The sequence below is a fragment of the Phyllobates terribilis genome, unplaced genomic scaffold, assembly GCF_046119375.1.
Source record: "Phyllobates terribilis strain yellow unplaced genomic scaffold, ASM4611937v1 Scaffold_74__1_contigs__length_7073193, whole genome shotgun sequence".
NCBI classification, from domain to species: Eukaryota; Metazoa; Chordata; class Amphibia; order Anura; family Dendrobatidae; genus Phyllobates; species Phyllobates terribilis.
Window position 1 is genome coordinate 1,327,831 of NW_027362834.1, and position 21,577 is coordinate 1,349,407.

At 45.3% G+C, this 21,577-nt stretch overlaps 16 non-coding genes across 16 annotated transcripts; all 16 read left to right on the forward strand.

Moving 5' to 3' along the window:
- Positions 1-742: 742 nt before the first annotated feature.
- LOC141194596 (U2 spliceosomal RNA) lies at positions 743-933 on the forward strand. Its single transcript, XR_012267218.1, has one exon. It is a non-coding gene; the product is annotated as a U2 spliceosomal RNA (small nuclear RNA).
- Positions 934-2,055: 1,122 nt separating this feature from the next.
- LOC141196200 (U2 spliceosomal RNA) lies at positions 2,056-2,247 on the forward strand. Its single transcript, XR_012268764.1, has one exon. It is a non-coding gene; the product is annotated as a U2 spliceosomal RNA (small nuclear RNA).
- A 1,127-nt stretch (positions 2,248-3,374) lies between these two features.
- LOC141194597 (U2 spliceosomal RNA) lies at positions 3,375-3,565 on the forward strand. Its single transcript, XR_012267219.1, has one exon. It is a non-coding gene; the product is annotated as a U2 spliceosomal RNA (small nuclear RNA).
- Positions 3,566-4,679: 1,114 nt separating this feature from the next.
- LOC141195888 (U2 spliceosomal RNA) lies at positions 4,680-4,870 on the forward strand. The gene has a single exon (XR_012268459.1). It is a non-coding gene; the product is annotated as a U2 spliceosomal RNA (small nuclear RNA).
- A 1,122-nt stretch (positions 4,871-5,992) lies between these two features.
- Positions 5,993-6,184, forward strand: LOC141196201 (U2 spliceosomal RNA). Its single transcript, XR_012268765.1, has one exon. It is a non-coding gene; the product is annotated as a U2 spliceosomal RNA (small nuclear RNA).
- A 1,125-nt stretch (positions 6,185-7,309) lies between these two features.
- On the forward strand, positions 7,310-7,500 carry LOC141194598 (U2 spliceosomal RNA). Its single transcript, XR_012267220.1, has one exon. It is a non-coding gene; the product is annotated as a U2 spliceosomal RNA (small nuclear RNA).
- A 1,121-nt stretch (positions 7,501-8,621) lies between these two features.
- On the forward strand, positions 8,622-8,812 carry LOC141194599 (U2 spliceosomal RNA). Its single transcript, XR_012267221.1, has one exon. It is a non-coding gene; the product is annotated as a U2 spliceosomal RNA (small nuclear RNA).
- Positions 8,813-9,932: 1,120 nt separating this feature from the next.
- On the forward strand, positions 9,933-10,123 carry LOC141194600 (U2 spliceosomal RNA). The gene has a single exon (XR_012267222.1). It is a non-coding gene; the product is annotated as a U2 spliceosomal RNA (small nuclear RNA).
- Positions 10,124-11,243: 1,120 nt separating this feature from the next.
- Positions 11,244-11,434, forward strand: LOC141194601 (U2 spliceosomal RNA). Its single transcript, XR_012267223.1, has one exon. It is a non-coding gene; the product is annotated as a U2 spliceosomal RNA (small nuclear RNA).
- A 1,124-nt stretch (positions 11,435-12,558) lies between these two features.
- LOC141194602 (U2 spliceosomal RNA) lies at positions 12,559-12,749 on the forward strand. Its single transcript, XR_012267224.1, has one exon. It is a non-coding gene; the product is annotated as a U2 spliceosomal RNA (small nuclear RNA).
- Positions 12,750-13,870: 1,121 nt separating this feature from the next.
- LOC141194603 (U2 spliceosomal RNA) lies at positions 13,871-14,061 on the forward strand. Its single transcript, XR_012267225.1, has one exon. It is a non-coding gene; the product is annotated as a U2 spliceosomal RNA (small nuclear RNA).
- A 1,122-nt stretch (positions 14,062-15,183) lies between these two features.
- LOC141194605 (U2 spliceosomal RNA) lies at positions 15,184-15,374 on the forward strand. Its single transcript, XR_012267227.1, has one exon. It is a non-coding gene; the product is annotated as a U2 spliceosomal RNA (small nuclear RNA).
- Positions 15,375-16,497: 1,123 nt separating this feature from the next.
- Positions 16,498-16,688, forward strand: LOC141194606 (U2 spliceosomal RNA). The gene has a single exon (XR_012267228.1). It is a non-coding gene; the product is annotated as a U2 spliceosomal RNA (small nuclear RNA).
- Positions 16,689-17,807: 1,119 nt separating this feature from the next.
- Positions 17,808-17,998, forward strand: LOC141194607 (U2 spliceosomal RNA). Its single transcript, XR_012267229.1, has one exon. It is a non-coding gene; the product is annotated as a U2 spliceosomal RNA (small nuclear RNA).
- A 1,121-nt stretch (positions 17,999-19,119) lies between these two features.
- Positions 19,120-19,310, forward strand: LOC141194608 (U2 spliceosomal RNA). The gene has a single exon (XR_012267230.1). It is a non-coding gene; the product is annotated as a U2 spliceosomal RNA (small nuclear RNA).
- Positions 19,311-20,429: 1,119 nt separating this feature from the next.
- LOC141194609 (U2 spliceosomal RNA) lies at positions 20,430-20,620 on the forward strand. Its single transcript, XR_012267231.1, has one exon. It is a non-coding gene; the product is annotated as a U2 spliceosomal RNA (small nuclear RNA).
- Positions 20,621-21,577: the final 957 nt, after the last annotated feature.

Genomic DNA, 21,577 nt, shown 5'->3' on the forward strand with positions numbered 1-21,577 from the left:
ATGCCCTTGTTATCAACAGCAGCCTTTTAAACTCACCTGAGCTAACAGGTATGTGAGCTGGTTACTCTGCTGCGCTTAAAATTTCTTTTTTGGTTTGCTACAATGCCTTTTCTGAAACGTTGTCTCCCTCTGCTGGAACACTGACTTCTTTCATTTAATGCCTGCAGACTATAAAAGAGAAACCAACCCAAAAAGTTTGGTTGATTTGTCTGTGGCATTCTTTTAAACTGTTGCTTATGGCGGTCTCTGTGAGCTTCTCAGTGACATTCAGCCATCCAGGTATCCCGCCTGCAGTAGACGGAATGTGGCAATGGAACGCTGGCTGCGCGTGTCATAATAGGCTCTGAGCCTTTATATACCTGCGCACAGCAGCAGCCACCTTCAGTCTGCTGCTGGACAGCCAGCAGCAGCAGCAGGAGAGGTAATTAATCAGCAACCCTCCTGCTAAGGGTAGACAGCTGCTCGTTCCACCCCCCCCCCCCGCCTTAATTGGTTCTCCTCCCTTCCAACGGTGTTGAGGCGGGTGGGAACAGCCGGGGGTTGAGGGTACTGTGCTAAAAGAGGTGGAGTTATGCAGATCTAAAACGCGTGGATTGCAGCAGCAGCAAGCCGAAAAGTGCAGGCATGTGAGGGATCTAGAGGTTGACAGCATGTCTTCTTAACGGGAGTCCAGGTGGCCATCTCCACAAATGGACTTTTCAGAATCCTTGGGTGGCACCGTAGTCGGAAACCAATTCTGGTTATCGCTTCTCGGCCTTTTGGCTAAGATCAAGTGTAGTATCTGTTCTTATCAGTTTAATATCTGATACGTCCCCTATCTGGGGACCATATATTAAATGGATTTTTAGAACAGGGAGATGGAAAAAGAGCTTGCTCTGTCCACTCCACGCATTGACCTGGTATTGCAGTATCTCCAGGACCGGTGCACCCCTTCTTTAATGCAGTTTCTAAAATCAGAAAGAATTGAATTCAATGCTTTTTGTTCATTTTGCTTGTTTGTCGGATTTTGGGATGGACTCTTTGGCTTTGCTTTTCTTCTCCTCATTGGATTTTTCATGTTAAAAGTTGCAGAAGCCAGATGACAAGCTCATTTTGGTTCAACTTCAGCAACTGTGCATTGCATTGCCATGTAATGTAATGTAATGCAATGCTATCTATCTAGCTCTCCCTCTATACTTCCTTTTGGATAAACAGACATATTAGGCAAGCATTTTGGAGCTTTCACCTAAATAACTACAGGTGGTGAGATAAGCTGCACAATATAATTGACCTTTCAGTATATTGTTGCACACACACCATCTATTTAGCAAATGCCCTTGTTATCAACAGCAGCCTTTTAAACTCACCTGAGCTAACAGGTATGTGAGCTGGTTACTCTGCTGCGCTTAAAATTTCTTTTTTGGTTTGCTACAATGCCTTTTCTGAAACGTTGTCTCCCTCTGCTGGAACACTGACTTCTTTCATTTAATGCCTGCAGACTATAAAAGAGAAACCAACCCAAAAAGTTTGGTTGATTAGTCTGTGGCATTCTTTTAAACTGTTGCTTATGGCGGTCTCTGTGAGCTTCTCAGTGACATTCAGCCATCCAGGTATCCCGCCTGCAGTAGACGGAATGTGGCAATGGAACGCTGGCTGCGCGTGTCATAATAGGCTCTGAGCCTTTATATACCTGCGCACAGCAGCAGCCACCTTCAGTCTGCTGCTGGACAGCCAGCAGCAGCAGCAGCAGGAGAGGTAATTAATCAGCAACCCTCCTGCTAAGGGTAGACAGCTGCTCGTTCCACCCCCCCCCCCCGCCTTAATTGGTTCTCCTCCCTTCCAACGGTGTTGAGGCGGGTGGGAACAGCCGGGGGTTGAGGGTACTGTGCTAAAAGAGGTGGAGTTATGCAGATCTAAAACGCGTGGATTGCAGCAGCAGCAAGCCGAAAAGTGCAGGCATGTGAGGGATCTAGAGGTTGACAGCATGTCTTCTTAACGGGAGTCCAGGTGGCCATCTCCACAAATGGACTTTTCAGAATCCTTGGGTGGCACCGTAGTCGGAAACCAATTCTGGTTATCGCTTCTCGGCCTTTTGGCTAAGATCAAGTGTAGTATCTGTTCTTATCAGTTTAATATCTGATACGTCCCCTATCTGGGGACCATATATTAAATGGATTTTTAGAACAGGGAGATGGAAAAAGAGCTTTCTTCTGTCCACTCCACGCATTGACCTGGTATTGCAGTATCTCCAGGACCGGTGCACCCCTTCTTTAATGCAGTTTCTAAAATCAGAAAGAATTGAATTCAATGCTTTTTGTTCATTTTGCTTGTTTGTCGGATTTTGGGATGGACTCTTTGGCTTTGCTTTTCTTCTCCTCATTGGATTTTTCATGTTAAAAGTTGCAGAAGCCAGATGACAAGCTCATTTTGGTTCAACTTCAGCAACTCTGCATTGCATTGCCATGTAATGTAATGTGATGCAATGCTATCTATCTAGCTCTCCCTCTATACTTCCTTTTGGATAAACAGACATATTAGGCAAGCATTTTGGAGCTTTCACCTAAATAACTACAGGTGGTGAGATAAGCTGCACAATATAATTGACCTTTCAGTATATTGTTGCACACACACCATCTATTTAGCAAATGCCCTTGTTATCAACAGCAGCCTTTTAAACTCACCTGAGCTAACAGGTATGTGAGCTGGTTACTCTGCTGCGCTTAAAATTTCTTTTTTGGTTTGCTACAATGCCTTTTCTGAAACGTTGTCTCCCTCTGCTGGAACACTGACTTCTTTCATTTAATGCCTGCAGACTATAAAAGAGAAACCAACCCAAAAAGTTTGGTTGATTAGTCTGTGGCATTCTTTTAAACTGTTGCTTATGGCGGTCTCTGTGAGCTTCTCAGTGACATTCAGCCATCCAGGTATCCCGCCTGTCGTAGACGGAATGTGGCAATGGAACGCTGGCTGCGCGTGTCATAATAGGCTCTGAGCCTTTATATACCTGCGCACAGCAGCAGCCACCTTCAGTCTGCTGCTGGACAGCCAGCAGCAGCAGCAGCAGCAGGAGAGGTAATTAATCAGCAACCCTCCTGCTAAGGGTAGACAGCTGCTCGTTCCACCCCCCCCCCCCCCGCCTTAATTGGTTCTCCTCCCTTCCAACGGTGTTGAGGCGGGTGGGAACAGCCGGGGGTTGAGGGTACTGTACTAAAAGAGGTGGAGTTATGCAGATCTAAAACGCGTGGATTGCAGCAGCAGCAAGCCGAAAAGTGCAGGCATGTGAGGGATCTAGAGGTTGACAGCATGTCTTCTTATCGGGAGTCCAGGTGGCCATCTCCACAAATGGACTTTTCAGAATCCTTGGGTGGCACCGTAGTCGGAAACCAATTCTGGTTATCGCTTCTCGGCCTTTTGGCTAAGATCAAGTGTAGTATCTGTTCTTATCAGTTTAATATCTGATACGTCCCCTATCTGGGGACCATATATTAAATGGATTTTTAGAACAGGGAGATGGAAAAAGAGCTTGCTCTGTCCACTCCACGCATTGACCTGGTATTGCAGTATCTCCAGGACCGGTGCACCCCTTCTTTAATGCAGTTTCTAAAATCAGAAAGAATTGAATTCAATGCTTTTTGTTCATTTTGCTTGTTTGTCGGATTTTGGGATGGACTCTTTGGCTTTGCTTTTCTTCTCCTCATTGGATTTTTCATGTTAAAAGTTGCAGAAGCCAGATGACAAGCTCATTTTGGTTCAACTTCAGCAACTGTGCATTGCATTGCCATGTAATGTAATGCAATGCTATCTATCTAGCTCTCCCTCTATACTTCCTTTTGGATAAACAGACATATTAGGCAAGCATTTTGGAGCTTTCACCTAAATAACTACAGGTGGTGAGATAAGCTGCACAATATAATTGACCTTTCAGTATATTGTTGCACACACACCATCTATTTAGCAAATGCCCTTGTTATCAACAGCAGCCTTTTAAACTCACCTGAGCTAACAGGTATGTGAGCTGGTTACTCTGCTGCGCTTAAAATTTCTTTTTTGGTTTGCTACAATGCCTTTTCTGAAACGTTGTCTCCCTCTGCTGGAACACTGACTTCTTTCATTTAATGCCTGCAGACTATAAAAGAGAAACCAACCCAAAAAGTTTGGTTGATTTGTCTGTGGCATTCTTTTAAACTGTTGCTTATGGCGGTCTCTGTGAGCTTCTCAGTGACATTCAGCCATCCAGGTATCCCGCCTGCAGTAGACGGAATGTGGCAATGGAACGCTGGCTGCGCGTGTCATAATAGGCTCTGAGCCTTTATATACCTGCGCACAGCAGCAGCCACCTTCAGTCTGCTGCTGGACAGCCAGCAGCAGCAGCAGGAGAGGTAATTAATCAGCAACCCTCCTGCTAAGGGTAGACAGCTGCTCGTTCCACCCCCCCCCCCCGCCTTAATTGGTTCTCCTCCCTTCCAACGGTGTTGAGGCGGGTGGGAACAGCCGGGGGTTGAGGGTACTGTGCTAAAAGAGGTGGAGTTATGCAGATCTAAAACGCGTGGATTGCAGCAGCAGCAAGCCGAAAAGTGCAGGCATGTGAGGGATCTAGAGGTTGACAGCATGTCTTCTTAACGGGAGTCCAGGTGGCCATCTCCACAAATGGACTTTTCAGAATCCTTGGGTGGCACCGTAGTCGGAAACCAATTCTGGTTATCGCTTCTCGGCCTTTTGGCTAAGATCAAGTGTAGTATCTGTTCTTATCAGTTTAATATCTGATACGTCCCTTATCTGGGGACCATATATTAAATGGATTTTTAGAACAGGGAGATGGAAAAAGAGCTTGCTCTGTCCACTCCACGCATTGACCTGGTATTGCAGTATCTCCAGGACCGGTGCACCCCTTCTTTAATGCAGTTTCTAAAATCAGAAAGAATTGAATTCAATGCTTTTTGTTCATTTTGCTTGTTTGTCGGATTTTGGGATGGACTCTTTGGCTTTGCTTTTCTTCTCCTCATTGGATTTTTCATGTTAAAAGTTGCAGAAGCCAGATGACAAGCTCATTTTGGTTCAACTTCAGCAACTGTGCATTGCATTGCCATGTAATGTAATGTAATGCAATGCTATCTATCTAGCTCTCCCTCTATACTTCCTTTTGGATAAACAGACATATTAGGCAAGCATTTTGGAGCTTTCACCTAAATAACTACAGGTGGTGAGATAAGCTGCACAATATAATTGACCTTTCAGTATATTGTTGCACACACACCATCTATTTAGCAAATGCCCTTGTTATCAACAGCAGCCTTTTAAACTCACCTGAGCTAACAGGTATGTGAGCTGGTTACTCTGCTGCGCTTAAAATTTCTTTTTTGGTTTGCTACAATGCCTTTTCTGAAACGTTGTCTCCCTCTGCTGGAACACTGACTTCTTTCATTTAATGCCTGCAGACTATAAAAGAGAAACCAACCCAAAAAGTTTGGTTGATTAGTCTGTGGCATTCTTTTAAACTGTTGCTTATGGCGGTCTCTGTGAGCTTCTCAGTGACATTCAGCCATCCAGGTATCCCGCCTGCAGTAGACGGAATGTGGCAATGGAACGCTGGCTGCGCGTGTCATAATAGGCTCTGAGCCTTTATATACCTGCGCACAGCAGCAGCCACCTTCAGTCTGCTGCTGGACAGCCAGCAGCAGCAGCAGCAGGAGAGGTAATTAATCAGCAACCCTCCTGCTAAGGGTAGACAGCTGCTCGTTCCACCCCCCCCCCCCGCCTTAATTGGTTCTCCTCCCTTCCAACGGTGTTGAGGCGGGTGGGAACAGCCGGGGGTTGAGGGTACTGTGCTAAAAGAGGTGGAGTTATGCAGATCTAAAACGCGTGGATTGCAGCAGCAGCAAGCCGAAAAGTGCAGGCATGTGAGGGATCTAGAGGTTGACAGCATGTCTTCTTAACGGGAGTCCAGGTGGCCATCTCCACAAATGGACTTTTCAGAATCCTTGGGTGGCACCGTAGTCGGAAACCAATTCTGGTTATCGCTTCTCGGCCTTTTGGCTAAGATCAAGTGTAGTATCTGTTCTTATCAGTTTAATATCTGATACGTCCCCTATCTGGGGACCATATATTAAATGGATTTTTAGAACAGGGAGATGGAAAAAGAGCTTTCTTCTGTCCACTCCACGCATTGACCTGGTATTGCAGTATCTCCAGGACCGGTGCACCCCTTCTTTAATGCAGTTTCTAAAATCAGAAAGAATTGAATTCAATGCTTTTTGTTCATTTTGCTTGTTTGTCGGATTTTGGGATGGACTCTTTGGCTTTGCTTTTCTTCTCCTCATTGGATTTTTCATGTTAAAAGTTGCAGAAGCCAGATGACAAGCTCATTTTGGTTCAACTTCAGCAACTCTGCATTGCATTGCCATGTAATGTAATGTGATGCAATGCTATCTATCTAGCTCTCCCTCTATACTTCCTTTTGGATAAACAGACATATTAGGCAAGCATTTTGGAGCTTTCACCTAAATAACTACAGGTGGTGAGATAAGCTGCACAATATAATTGACCTTTCAGTATATTGTTGCACACACACCATCTATTTAGCAAATGCCCTTGTTATCAACAGCAGCCTTTTAAACTCACCTGAGCTAACAGGTATGTGAGCTGGTTACTCTGCTGCGCTTAAAATTTCTTTTTTGGTTTGCTACAATGCCTTTTCTGAAACGTTGTCTCCCTCTGCTGGAACACTGACTTCTTTCATTTAATGCCTGCAGACTATAAAAGAGAAACCAACCCAAAAAGTTTGGTTGATTAGTCTGTGGCATTCTTTTAAACTGTTGCTTATGGCGGTCTCTGTGAGCTTCTCAGTGACATTCAGCCATCCAGGTATCCCGCCTGCAGTAGACGGAATGTGGCAATGGAACGCTGGCTGCGCGTGTCATAATAGGCTCTGAGCCTTTATATACCTGCGCACAGCAGCAGCCACCTTCAGTCTGCTGCTGGACAGCCAGCAGCAGCAGCAGCAGGAGAGGTAATTAATCAGCAACCCTCCTGCTAAGGGTAGACAGCTGCTCGTTCCACCCCCCCCCCCCCCCGCCTTAAATGGTTCTCCTCCCTTCCAACGGTGTTGAGGCGGGTGGGAACAGCCGGGGGTTGAGGGTACTGTGCTAAAAGAGGTGGAGTTATGCAGATCTAAAACGCGTGGATTGCAGCAGCAGCAAGCCGAAAAGTGCAGGCATGTGAGGGATCTAGAGGTTGACAGCATGTCTTCTTAACGGGAGTCCAGGTGGCCATCTCCACAAATGGACTTTTCAGAATCCTTGGGTGGCACCGTAGTCGGAAACCAATTCTGGTTATCGCTTCTCGGCCTTTTGGCTAAGATCAAGTGTAGTATCTGTTCTTATCAGTTTAATATCTGATACGTCCCCTATCTGGGGACCATATATTAAATGGATTTTTAGAACAGGGAGATGGAAAAAGAGCTTGCTCTGTCCACTCCACGCATTGACCTGGTATTGCAGTATCTCCAGGACCGGTGCACCCCTTCTTTAATGCAGTTTCTAATATCAGAAAGAATTGAATTCAATGCTTTTTGTTCATTTTGCTTGTTTGTCGGATTTTGGGATGGACTCTTTGGCTTTGCTTTTCTTCTCCTCATTGGATTTTTCATGTTAAAAGTTGCAGAAGCCAGATGACAAGCTCATTTTGGTTCAACTTCAGCAACTGTGCATTGCATTGCCATGTAATGTAATGTAATGCAATGCTATCTATCTAGCTCTCCCTCTATACTTCCTTTTGGATAAACAGACATATTAGGCAAGCATTTTGGAGCTTTCACCTAAATAACTACAGGTGGTGAGATAAGCTGCACAATATAATTGACCTTTCAGTATATTGTTGCACACACACCATCTATTTAGCAAATGCCCTTGTTATCAACAGCAGCCTTTTAAACTCACCTGAGCTAACAGGTATGTGAGCTGGTTACTCTGCTGCGCTTAAAATTTCTTTTTTGGTTTGCTACAATGCCTTTTCTGAAACGTTGTCTCCCTCTGCTGGAACACTGACTTCTTTCATTTAATGCCTGCAGACTATAAAAGAGAAACCAACCCAAAAAGTTTGGTTGATTAGTCTGTGGCAATCTTTTAAACTTTTGCTTATGGCGGTCTCTGTGAGCTTCTCAGTGACATTCAGCCATCCAGGTATCCCGCCTGCAGTAGACGGAATGTGGCAATGGAACGCTGGCTGCGCGTGTCATAATAGGCTCTGAGCCTTTATATACCTGCGCACAGCAGCAGCCACCTTCAGTCTGCTGCTGGACAGCCAGCAGCAGCAGCAGCAGGAGAGGTAATTAATCAGCAACCCTCCTGCTAAGGGTAGACAGCTGCTCGTTCCACCCCCCCCCCCGCCTTAATTGGTTCTCCTCCCTTCCAACGGTGTTGAGGCGGGTGGGAACAGCCGGGGGTTGAGGGTACTGTGCTAAAAGAGGTGGAGTTATGCAGATCTAAAACGCGTGGATTGCAGCAGCAGCAAGCCGAAAAGTGCAGGCATGTGAGGGATCTAGAGGTTGACAGCATGTCTTCTTAACGGGAGTCCAGGTGGCCATCTCCACAAATGGACTTTTCAGAATCCTTGGGTGGCACCGTAGTCGGAAACCAATTCTGGTTATCGCTTCTCGGCCTTTTGGCTAAGATCAAGTGTAGTATCTGTTCTTATCAGTTTAATATCTGATACGTCCCCTATCTGGGGACCATATATTAAATGGATTTTTAGAACAGGGAGATGGAAAAAGAGCTTGCTCTGTCCACTCCACGCATTGACCTGGTATTGCAGTATCTCCAGGACCGGTGCACCCCTTCTTTAATGCAGTTTCTAAAATCAGAAAGAATTGAATTCAATGCTTTTTGTTCATTTTGCTTGTTTGTCGGATTTTGGGATGGACTCTTTGGCTTTGCTTTTCTTCTCCTCATTGGATTTTTCATGTTAAAAGTTGCAGAAGCCAGATGACAAGCTCATTTTGGTTCAACTTCAGCAACTGTGCATTGCATTGCCATGTAATGTAATGTAATGCAATGCTATCTATCTAGCTCTCCCTCTATACTTCCTTTTGGATAAACAGACATATTAGGCAAGCATTTTGGAGCTTTCACCTAAATAACTACAGGTGGTGAGATAAGCTGCACAATATAATTGACCTTTCAGTATATTGTTGCACACACACCATCTATTTAGCAAATGCCCTTGTTATCAACAGCAGCCTTTTAAACTCACCTGAGCTAACAGGTATGTGAGCTGGTTACTCTGCTGCGCTTAAAATTTCTTTTTTGGTTTGCTACAATGCCTTTTCTGAAACGTTGTCTCCCTCTGCTGGAACACTGACTTCTTTCATTTAATGCCTGCAGACTATAAAAGAGAAACCAACCCAAAAAGTTTGGTTGATTAGTCTGTGGCATTCTTTTAAACTGTTGCTTATGGCGGTCTCTGTGAGCTTCTCAGTGACATTCAGCCATCCAGGTATCCCGCCTGCAGTAGACGGAATGTGGCAATGGAACGCTGGCTGCGCGTGTCATAATAGGCTCTGAGCCTTTATATACCTGCGCACAGCAGCAGCCACCTTCAGTCTGCTGCTGGACAGCCAGCAGCAGCAGCAGCAGGAGAGGTAATTAATCAGCAACCCTCCTGCTAAGGGTAGACAGCTGCTCGTTCCACCCCCCCCCCGCCTTAATTGGTTCTCCTCCCTTCCAACGGTGTTGAGGCGGGTGGGAACAGCCGGGGGTTGAGGGTACTGTGCTAAAAGAGGTGGAGTTATGCAGATCTAAAACGCGTGGATTGCAGCAGCAGCAAGCCGAAAAGTGCAGGCATGTGAGGGATCTAGAGGTTGACAGCATGTCTTCTTAACGGGAGTCCAGGTGGCCATCTCCACAAATGGACTTTTCAGAATCCTTGGGTGGCACCGTAGTCGGAAACCAATTCTGGTTATCGCTTCTCGGCCTTTTGGCTAAGATCAAGTGTAGTATCTGTTCTTATCAGTTTAATATCTGATACGTCCCCTATCTGGGGACCATATATTAAATGGATTTTTAGAACAGGGAGATGGAAAAAGAGCTTGCTCTGTCCACTCCACGCATTGACCTGGTATTGCAGTATCTCCAGGACCGGTGCACCCCTTCTTTAATGCAGTTTCTAAAATCAGAAAGAATTGAATTCAATGCTTTTTGTTCATTTTGCTTGTTTGTCGGATTTTGGGATGGACTCTTTGGCTTTGCTTTTCTTCTCCTCATTGGATTTTTCATGTTAAAAGTTGCAGAAGCCAGATGACAAGCTCATTTTGGTTCAACTTCAGCAACTGTGCATTGCATTGCCATGTAATGTAATGTAATGCAATGCTATCTATCTAGCTCTCCCTCTATACTTCCTTTTGGATAAACAGACATATTAGGCAAGCATTTTGGAGCTTTCACCTAAATAACTACAGGTGGTGAGATAAGCTGCACAATATAATTGACCTTTCAGTATATTGTTGCACACACACCATCTATTTAGCAAATGCCCTTGTTATCAACAGCAGCCTTTTAAACTCACCTGAGCTAACAGGTATGTGAGCTGGTTACTCTGCTGCGCTTAAAATTTCTTTTTTGGTTTGCTACAATGCCTTTTCTGAAACGTTGTCTCCCTCTGCTGGAACACTGACTTCTTTCATTTAATGCCTGCAGACTATAAAAGAGAAACCAACCCAAAAAGTTTGGTTGATTAGTCTGTGGCATTCTTTTAAACTGTTGCTTATGGCGGTCTCTGTGAGCTTCTCAGTGACATTCAGCCATCCAGGTATCCCGCCTGCAGTAGACGGAATGTGGCAATGGAACGCTGGCTGCGCGTGTCATAATAGGCTCTGAGCCTTTATATACCTGCGCACAGCAGCAGCCACCTTCAGTCTGCTGCTGGACAGCCAGCAGCAGCAGCAGCAGGAGAGGTAATTAATCAGCAACCCTCCTGCTAAGGGTAGACAGCTGCTCGTTCCACACCCCCCCCGCCTTAATTGGTTCTCCTCCCTTCCAACGGTGTTGAGGCGGGTGGGAACAGCCGGGGGTTGAGGGTACTGTGCTAAAAGAGGTGGAGTTATGCAGATCTAAAACGCGTGGATTGCAGCAGCAGCAAGCCGAAAAGTGCAGGCATGTGAGGGATCTAGAGGTTGACAGCATGTCTTCTTAACGGGAGTCCAGGTGGCCATCTCCACAAATGGACTTTTCAGAATCCTTGGGTGGCACCGTAGTCGGACACCAATTCTGGTTATCGCTTCTCGGCCTTTTGGCTAAGATCAAGTGTAGTATCTGTTCTTATCAGTTTAATATCTGATACGTCCCCTATCTGGGGACCATATATTAAATGGATTTTTAGAACAGGGAGATGGAAAAAGAGCTTGCTCTGTCCACTCCACGCATTGACCTGGTATTGCAGTATCTCCAGGACCGGTGCACCCCTTCTTTAATGCAGTTTCTAAAATCAGAAAGAATTGAATTCAATGCTTTTTGTTCATTTTGCTTGTTTGTCGGATTTTGGGATGGACTCTTTGGCTTTGCTTTTCTTCTCCTCATTGGATTTTTCATGTTAAAAGTTGCAGAAGCCAGATGACAAGCTCATTTTGGTTCAACTTCAGCAACTGTGCATTGCATTGCCATGTAATGTAATGTAATGCAATGCTATCTATCTAGCTCTCCCTCTATACTTCCTTTTGGATAAACAGACATATTAGGCAAGCATTTTGGAGCTTTCACCTAAATAACTACAGGTGGTGAGATAAGCTGCACAATATAGTTGACCTTTCAGTATATTGTTGCACACACACCATCTATTTAGCAAATGCCCTTGTTATCAACAGCAGCCTTTTAAACTCACCTGAGCTAACAGGTATGTGAGCTGGTTACTCTGCTGCGCTTAAAATTTCTTTTTTGGTTTGCTACAATGCCTTTTCTGAAACGTTGTCTCCCTCTGCTGGAACACTGACTTCTTTCATTTAATGCCTGCAGACTATAAAAGAGAAACCAACCCAAAAAGTTTGGTTGATTAGTCTGTGGCATTCTTTTAAACTGTTGCTTATGGCGGTCTCTGTGAGCTTCTCAGTGACATTCAGCCATCCAGGTATCCCGCCTGCAGTAGACGGAATGTGGCAATGGAACGCTGGCTGCGCGTGTCATAATAGGCTCTGAGCCTTTATATACCTGCGCACAGCAGCAGCCACCTTCAGTCTGCTGCTGGACAGCCAGCAGCAGCAGCAGCAGGAGAGGTAATTAATCAGCAACCCTCCTGCTAAGGGTAGACAGCTGCTCGTTCCACCCCCCCCCCCCCCGTCTTAATTGGTTCTCCTCCCTTCCAACGGTGTTGAGGCGGGTGGGAACAGCCGGGGGTTGAGGGTACTGTGCTAAAAGAGGTGGAGTTATGCAGATCTAAAACGCGTGGATTGCAGCAGCAGCAAGCCGAAAAGTGCAGGCATGTGAGGGATCTAGAGTTTGACAGCATGTCTTCTTAACGGGAGTCCAGGTGGCCATCTCCACAAATGGACTTTTCAGAATCCTTGGGTGGCACCGTAGTCGGAAACCAATTCTGGTTATCGCTTCTCGGCCTTTTGGCTAAGATCAAGTGTAGTATCTGTTCTTATCAGTTTAATATCTGATACGTCCCCTATCTGGGGACCATATATTAAATGGATTTTTAGAACAGGGAGATGGAAAAAGAGCTTGCTCTGTCCACTCCACGCATTGACCTGGTATTGCAGTATCTCCAGGACCGGTGCACCCCTTCTTTAATGCAGTTTCTAAAATCAGAAAGAATTGAATTCAATGCTTTTTGTTCATTTTGCTTGTTTGTCGGATTTTGGGATGGACTCTTTGGCTTTGCTTTTCTTCTCCTCATTGGATTTTTCATGTTAAGAGTTGCAGAAGCCAGATGACAAGCTCATTTTGGTTCAACTTCAGCAACTGTGCATTGCATTGCCATGTAATGTAATGTAATGCAATGCTATCTATCTAGCTCTCCCTCTATACTTCCTTTTGGATAAACAGACATATTAGGCAAGCATTTTGGAGCTTTCACCTAAATAACTACAGGTGGTGAGATAAGCTGCACAATATAATTGACCTTTCAGTATATTGTTGCACACACACCATCTATTTAGCAAATGCCCTTGTTATCAACAGCAGCCTTTTAAACTCACCTGAGCTAACAGGTATGTGAGCTGGTTACTCTGCTGCGCTTAAAATTTCTTTTTTGGTTTGCTACAATGCCTTTTCTGAAACGTTGTCTCCCTCTGCTGGAACACTGACTTCTTTCATTTAATGCCTGCAGACTACAAAAGAGAAACCAACCCAAAAAGTTTGGTTGATTAGTCTGTGGCATTCTTTTAAACTGTTGCTTATGGCGGTCTCTGTGAGCTTCTCAGTGACATTCAGCCATCCAGGTATCCCGCCTGCAGTAGACGGAATGTGGCAATGGAACGCTGGCTGCGCGTGTTATAATAGGCTCTGAGCCTTTATATACCTGCGCACAGCAGCAGCCACCTTCAGTCTGCTGCTGGACAGCCAGCAGCAGCAGCAGCAGGAGAGGTAATTAATCAGCAACCCTCCTGCTAAGGGTAGACAGCTGCTCGTTCCACCCCCCCCCCCGCCTTAATTGGTTCTCCTCCCTTCCAACGGTGTTGAGGCGGGTGGGAACAGCCGGGGGTTGAGGGTACTGTGCTAAAAGAGGTGGAGTTATGCAGATCTAAAACGCGTGGATTGCAGCAGCAGCAAGCCGAAAAGTGCAGGCATGTGAGGGATCTAGAGGTTGACAGCATGTCTTCTTAACGGGAGTCCAGGTGGCCATCTCCACAAATGGACTTTTCAGAATCCTTGGGTGGCACCGTAGTCGGAAACCAATTCTGGTTATCGCTTCTCGGCCTTTTGGCTAAGATCAAGTGTAGTATCTGTTCTTATCAGTTTAATATCTGATACGTCCCCTATCTGGGGACCATATATTAAATGGATTTTTAGAACAGGGAGATGGAAAAAGAGCTTGCTCTGTCCACTCCACGCATTGACCTGGTATTGCAGTATCTCCAGGACCGGTGCACCCCTTCTTTAATGCAGTTTCTAAAATCAGAAAGAATTGAATTCAATGCTTTTTGTTCATTTTGCTTGTTTGTCGGATTTTGGGATGGACTCTTTGGCTTTGCTTTTCTTCTCCTCATTGGATTTTTCATGTTAAAAGTTGCAGAAGCCAGATGACAAGCTCATTTTGGTTCAACTTCAGCAACTGTGCATTGCATTGCCATGTAATGTAATGTAATGCAATGCTATCTATCTAGCTCTCCCTCTATACTTCCTTTTGGATAAACAGACATATTAGGCAAGCATTTTGGAGCTTTCACCTAAATAACTACAGGTGGTGAGATAAGCTGCACAATATAATTGACCTTTCAGTATATTGTTGCACACACACCATCTATTTAGCAAATGCCCTTGTTATCAACAGCAGCCTTTTAAACTCACCTGAGCTAACAGGTATGTGAGCTGGTTACTCTGCTGCGCTTAAAATTTCTTTTTTGGTTTGCTACAATGCCTTTTCTGAAACGTTGTCTCCCTCTGCTGGAACACTGACTTCTTTCATTTAATGCCTGCAGACTATAAAAGAGAAACCAACCCAAAAAGTTTGGTTGATTAGTCTGTGGCATTCTTTTAAACTGTTGCTTATGGCGGTCTCTGTGAGCTTCTCAGTGACATTCAGCCATCCAGGTATCCCGCCTGCAGTAGACGGAATGTGGCAATGGAACGCTGGCTGCGCGTGTCATAATAGGCTCTGAGCCTTTATATACCTGCGCACAGCAGCAGCCACCTTCAGTCTGCTGCTGGACAGCCAGCAGCAGCAGCAGCAGGAGAGGTAATTAATCAGCAACCCTCCTGCTAAGGGTAGACAGCTGCTCGTTCCACCCCCCCCCCCCGCCTTAATTGGTTCTCCTCCCTTCCAACGGTGTTGAGGCGGGTGGGAACAGCCGGGGGTTGAGGGTACTGTGCTAAAAGAGGTGGAGTTATGCAGATCTAAAACGCGTGGATTGCAGCAGCAGCAAGCCGAAAAGTGCAGGCATGTGAGGGATCTAGAGGTTGACAGCATGTCTTCTTAACGGGAGTCCAGGTGGCCATCTCCACAAATGGACTTTTCAGAATCCTTGGGTGGCACCGTAGTCGGACACCAATTCTGGTTATCGCTTCTCGGCCTTTTGGCTAAGATCAAGTGTAGTATCTGTTCTTATCAGTTTAATATCTGATACGTCCCCTATCTGGGGACCATATATTAAATGGATTTTTAGAACAGGGAGATGGAAAAAGAGCTTGCTCTGTCCACTCCACGCATTGACCTGGTATTGCAGTATCTCCAGGACCGGTGCACCCCTTCTTTAATGCAGTTTCTAAAATCAGAAAGAATTGAATTCAATGCTTTTTGTTCATTTTGCTTGTTTGTCGGATTTTGGGATGGACTCTTTGGCTTTGCTTTTCTTCTCCTCATTGGATTTTTCATGTTAAAAGTTGCAGAAGCCAGATGACAAGCTCATTTTGGTTCAACTTCAGCAACTGTGCATTGCATTGCCATGTAATGTAATGTAATGCAATGCTATCTATCTAGCTCTCCCTCTATACTTCCTTTTGGATAAACAGACATATTAGGCAAGCATTTTGGAGCTTTCACCTAAATAACTACAGGTGGTGAGATAAGCTGCACAATATAATTGACCTTTCAGTATATTGTTGCACACACACCATCTATTTAGCAAATGCCCTTGTTATCAACAGCAGCCTTTTAAACTCCCCTGAGCTAACAGGTATGTGAGCTGGTTACTCTGCTGCGCTTAAAATTTCTTTTTTGGTTTGCTACAATGCCTTTTCTGAAACGTTGTCTCCCTCTGCTGGAACACTGACTTCTTTCATTTAATGCCTGCAGACTATAAAAGAGAAACCAACCCAAAAAGTTTGGTTGATTAGTCTGTGGCATTCTTTTAAACTGTTGCTTATGGCGGTCTCTGTGAGCTTCTCAGTGACATTCAGCCATCCAGGTATCCCGCCTGCAGTAGACGGAATGTGGCAATGGAACGCTGGCTGCGCGTGTCATAATAGGCTCTGAGCCTTTATATACCTGCGCACAGCAGCAGCCACCTTCAGTCTGCTGCTGGACAGCCAGCAGCAGCAGCAGCAGGAGAGGTAATTAATCAGCAACCCTCCTGCTAAGGGTAGACAGCTGCTCGTTCCACCCCCCCCCCCCCGCCTTAATTGGTTCTCCTCCCTTCCAACGGTGTTGAGGCGGGTGGGAACAGCCGGGGGTTGAGGGTACTGTGCTAAAAGAGGTGGAGTTATGCAGATCTAAAACGCGTGGATTGCAGCAGCAGCAAGCCGAAAAGTGCAGGCATGTGAGGGATCTAGAGGTTGACAGCATGTCTTCTTAACGGGAGTCCAGGTGGCCATCTCCACAAATGGACTTTTCAGAATCCTTGGGTGGCACCGTAGTCGGAAACCAATTCTGGTTATCGCTTCTCGGCCTTTTGGCTAAGATCAAGTGTAGTATCTGTTCTTATCAGTTTAATATCTGATACGTCCCCTATCTGGGGACCATATATTAAATGGATTTTTAGAACAGGGAGATGGAAAAAGAGCTTGCTCTGTCCACTCCACGCATTGACCTGGTATTGCAGTATCTCCAGGACCGGTGCACCCCTTCTTTAATGCAGTTTCTAAAATCAGAAAGAATTGAATTCAATGCTTTTTGTTCATTTTGCTTGTTTGTCGGATTTTGGGATGGACTCTTTGGCTTTGCTTTTCTTCTCCTCATTGGATTTTTCATGTTAAAAGTTGCAGAAGCCAGATGACAAGCTCATTTTGGTTCAACTTCAGCAACTGTGCATTGCATTGCCATGTAATGTAATGTAATGCAATGCTATCTATCTAGCTCTCCCTCTATACTTCCTTTTGGATAAACAGACATATTAGGCAAGCATTTTGGAGCTTTCACCTAAATAACTACAGGTGGTGAGATAAGCTGCACAATATAATTGACCTTTCAGTATATTGTTGCACACAAACCATCTATTTAGCAAATGCCCTTGTTATCAACAGCAGCCTTTTAAACTCACCTGAGCTAACAGGTATGTGAGCTGGTTACTCTGCTGCGCTTAAAATTTCTTTTTTGGTTTGCTACAATGCCTTTTCTGAAACGTTGTCTCCCTCTGCTGGAACACTGACTTCTTTCATTTAATGCCTGCAGACTATAAAAGAGAAACCAACCCAAAAAGTTTGGTTGATTAGTCTGTGGCATTCTTTTAAACTGTTGCTTATGGCGGTCTCTGTGAGCTTCTCAGTGACATTCAGCCATCCAGGTATCCCGCCTGCAGTAGACGGAATGTGGCAATGGAACGCTGGCTGCGCGTGTCATAATAGGCTCTGAGCCTTTATATACCTGCGCACAGCAGCAGCCACCTTCAGTCTGCTGCTGGACAGCCAGCAGCAGCAGCAGCAGGAGAGGTAATTAATCAGCAACCCTCCTGCTAAGGGTAGACAGCTGCTCGTTCCACCCCCCCCCGCCTTAATTGGTTCTCCTCCCTTCCAACGCTGTTGAGGCGGGTGGGAACAGCCGGGGGTTGAGGGTACTGTGCTAAAAGAGGTGGAGTTATGCAGATCTAAAACGCGTGGATTGCAGCAGCAGCAAGCCGAAAAGTGCAGGCATGTGAGGGATCTAGAGGTTGACAGCATGTCTTCTTAACGGGAGTCCAGGTGGCCATCTCCACAAATGGACTTTTCAGAATCCTTGGGTGGCACCGTAGTCGGAAACCAATTCTGGTTATCGCTTCTCGGCCTTTTGGCTAAGATCAAGTGTAGTATCTGTTCTTATCAGTTTAATATCTGATACGTCCCCTATCTGGGGACCATATATTAAATGGATTTTTAGAACAGGGAGATGGAAAAAGAGCTTGCTCTGTCCACTCCACGCATTGACCTGGTATTGCAGTATCTCCAGGACCGGTGCACCCCTTCTTTAATGCAGTTTCTAAAATCAGAAAGAATTGAATTCAATGCTTTTTGTTCATTTTGCTTGTTTGTCGGATTTTGGGATGGACTCTTTGGCTTTGCTTTTCTTCTCCTCATTGGATTTTTCATGTTAAGAGTTGCAGAAGCCAGATGACAAGCTCATTTTGGTTCAACTTCAGCAACTGTGCATTGCATTGCCATGTAATGTAATGTAATGCAATGCTATCTATCTAGCTCTCCCTCTATACTTCCTTTTGGATAAACAGACATATTAGGCAAGCATTTTGGAGCTTTCACCTAAATAACTACAGGTGGTGAGATAAGCTGCACAATATAATTGACCTTTCAGTATATTGTTGCACACACACCATCTATTTAGCAAATGCCCTTGTTATCAACAGCAGCCTTTTAAACTCACCTGAGCTAACAGGTATGTGCGCTGGTTACTCTGCTGCGCTTAAAATTTCTTTTTTGGTTTGCTACAATGCCTTTTCTGAAACGTTGTCTCCCTCTGCTGGAACACTGACTTCTTTCATTTAATGCCTGCAGACTATAAAAGAGAAACCAACCCAAAAAGTTTGGTTGATTAGTCTGTGGCATTCTTTTAAACTGTTGCTTATGGCGGTCTCTGTGAGCTTCTCAGTGACATTCAGCCATCCAGGTATCCCGCCTGCAGTAGACGGAATGTGGCAATGGAACGCTGGCTGCGCGTGTTATAATAGGCTCTGAGCCTTTATATACCTGCGCACAGCAGCAGCCACCTTCAGTCTGCTGCTGGACAGCCAGCAGCAGCAGCAGCAGGAGAGGTAATTAATCAGCAACCCTCCTGCTAAGGGTAGACAGCTGCTCGTTCCACCCCCCCCCCCGCCTTAATTGGTTCTCCTCCCTTCCAACGGTGTTGAGGCGGGTGGGAACAGCCGGGGGTTGAGGGTACTGTGCTAAAAGAGGTGGAGTTATGCAGATCTAAAACGCGTGGATTGCAGCAGCAGTAAGCCGAAAAGTGCAGGCATGTGAGGGATCTAGAGGTTGACAGCATGTCTTCTTAACGGGAGTCCAGGTGGCCATCTCCACAAATGGACTTTTCAGAATCCTTGGGTGGCACCGTAGTCGGAAACCAATTCTGGTTATCGCTTCTCGGCCTTTTGGCTAAGATCAAGTGTAGTATCTGTTCTTATCAGTTTAATATCTGATACGTCCCCTATCTGGGGACCATATATTAAATGGATTTTTAGAACAGGGAGATGGAAAAAGAGCTTGCTCTGTCCACTCCACGCATTGACCTGGTATTGCAGTATCTCCAGGACCGGTGCACCCCTTCTTTAATGCAGTTTCTAAAATCAGAAAGAATTGAATTCAATGCTTTTTGTTCATTTTGCTTGTTTGTCGGATTTTGGGATGGACTCTTTGGCTTTGCTTTTCTTCTCCTCATTGGATTTTTCATGTTAAAAGTTGCAGAAGCCAGATGACAAGCTCATTTTGGTTCAACTTCAGCAACTGTGCATTGCATTGCCATGTAATGTAATGTAATGCAATGCTATCTATCTAGCTCTCCCTCTATACTTCCTTTTGGATAAACAGACATATTAGGCAAGCATTTTGGAGCTTTCACCTAAATAACTACAGGTGGTGAGATAAGCTGCACAATATAATTGACCTTTCAGTATATTGTTGCACACACACCATCTATTTAGCAAATGCCCTTGTTATCAACAGCAGCCTTTTAAACTCACCTGAGCTAACAGGTATGTGAGCTGGTTACTCTGCTGCGCTTAAAATTTCTTTTTTGGTTTGCTACAATGCCTTTTCTGAAACGTTGTCTCCCTCTGCTGGAACACTGACTTCTTTCATTTAATGCCTGCAGACTATAAAAGAGAAACCAACCCAAAAAGTTTGGTTGATTAGTCTGTGGCATTCTTTTAAACTGTTGCTTATGGCGGTCGCTGTGAGCTTCTCAGTGACATTCAGCCATCCAGGTATCCCGCCTGCAGTAGACGGAATGTGGCAATGGAACGCTGGCTGCGCGTGTCATAATAGGCTCTGAGCCTTTATATACCTGCGCACAGCAGCAGCCACCTTCAGTCTGCTGCTGGACAGCCAGCAGCAGCAGCAGCAGGAGAGGTAATTAATCAGCAACCCTCCTGCTAAGGGTAGACAGCTGCTCGTTCCACCCCCCCCCGCCTTAATTGGTTCTCCTCCCTTCCAACGGTGTTGAGGCGGGTGGGAACAGCCGGGGGTTGAGGGTACTGTGCTAAAAGAGGTGGAGTTATGCAGATCTAAAACGCGTGGATTGCAGCAGCAGCAAGCCGAAAAGTGCAGGCATGTGAGGGATCTAGAGGTTGACAGCATGTCTTCTTAACGGGAGTCCAGGTGGCCATCTCCACAAATGGACTTTTCAGAATCCTTGGGTGGCACCGTAGTCGGAAACCAATTCTGGTTATCGCTTCTCGGCCTTTTGGCTAAGATCAAGTGTAGTATCTGTTCTTATCAGTTTAATATCTGATACGTCCCCTATCTGGGGACCATATATTAAATGGATTTTTAGAACAGGGAGATGGAAAAAGAGCTTGCTCTGTCCACTCCACGCATTGACCTGGTATTGCAGTATCTCCAGGACCGGTGCACCCCTTCTTTAATGCAGTTTCTAAAATCAGAAAGAATTGAATTCAATGCTTTTTGTTCATTTTGCTTGTTTGTCGGATTTTGGGATGGACTCTTTGGCTTTGCTTTTCTTCTCCTCATTGGATTTTTCATGTTAAAAGTTGCAGAAGCCAGATGACAAGCTCATTTTGGTTCAACTTCAGCAACTGTGCATTGCATTGCCATGTAATGTAATGTAATGCAATGCTATCTATCTAGCTCTCCCTCTATACTTCCTTTTGGATAAACAGACATATTAGGCAAGCATTTTGGAGCTTTCACCTAAATAACTACAGGTGGTGAGATAAGCTGCACAATATAATTGACCTTTCAGTATATTGTTGCACACACACCATCTATTTAGCAAATGCCCTTGTTATCAACAGCAGCCTTTTAAACTCACCTGAGCTAACAGGTATGTGAGCTGGTTACTCTGCTGCGCTTAAAATTTCTTTTTTGGTTTGCTACAATGCCTTTTCTGAAACGTTGTCTCCCTCTGCTGGAACACTGACTTCTTTCATTTAATGCCTGCAGACTATAAAAGAGAAAGCAACCCAAAAAGTTTGGTTGATTAGTCTGTGGCATTCTTTTAAACTGTTGCTTATGGCGGTCGCTGTGAGCTTCTCAGTGACATTCAGCCATCCAGGTATCCCGCCTGCAGTAGACGGAATGTGGCAATGGAACGCTGGCTGCGCGTGTCATAATAGGCTCTGAGCCTTTATATACCTGCGCACAGCAGCAGCCACCTTCAGTCTGCTGCTGGACAGCCAGCAGCAGCAGCAGGAGAGGTAATTAATCAGCAACCCTCCTGCTAAGGGTAGACAGCTGCTCGTTCCACCCCCCCCCCCGCCTTTATTGGTTCTCCTCCCTTCCAACGGTGTTGAGGCGGGTGGGAACAGCCGGGGGTTGAGGGTACTGTGCTAAAAGAGGTGGAGTTATGCAGATCT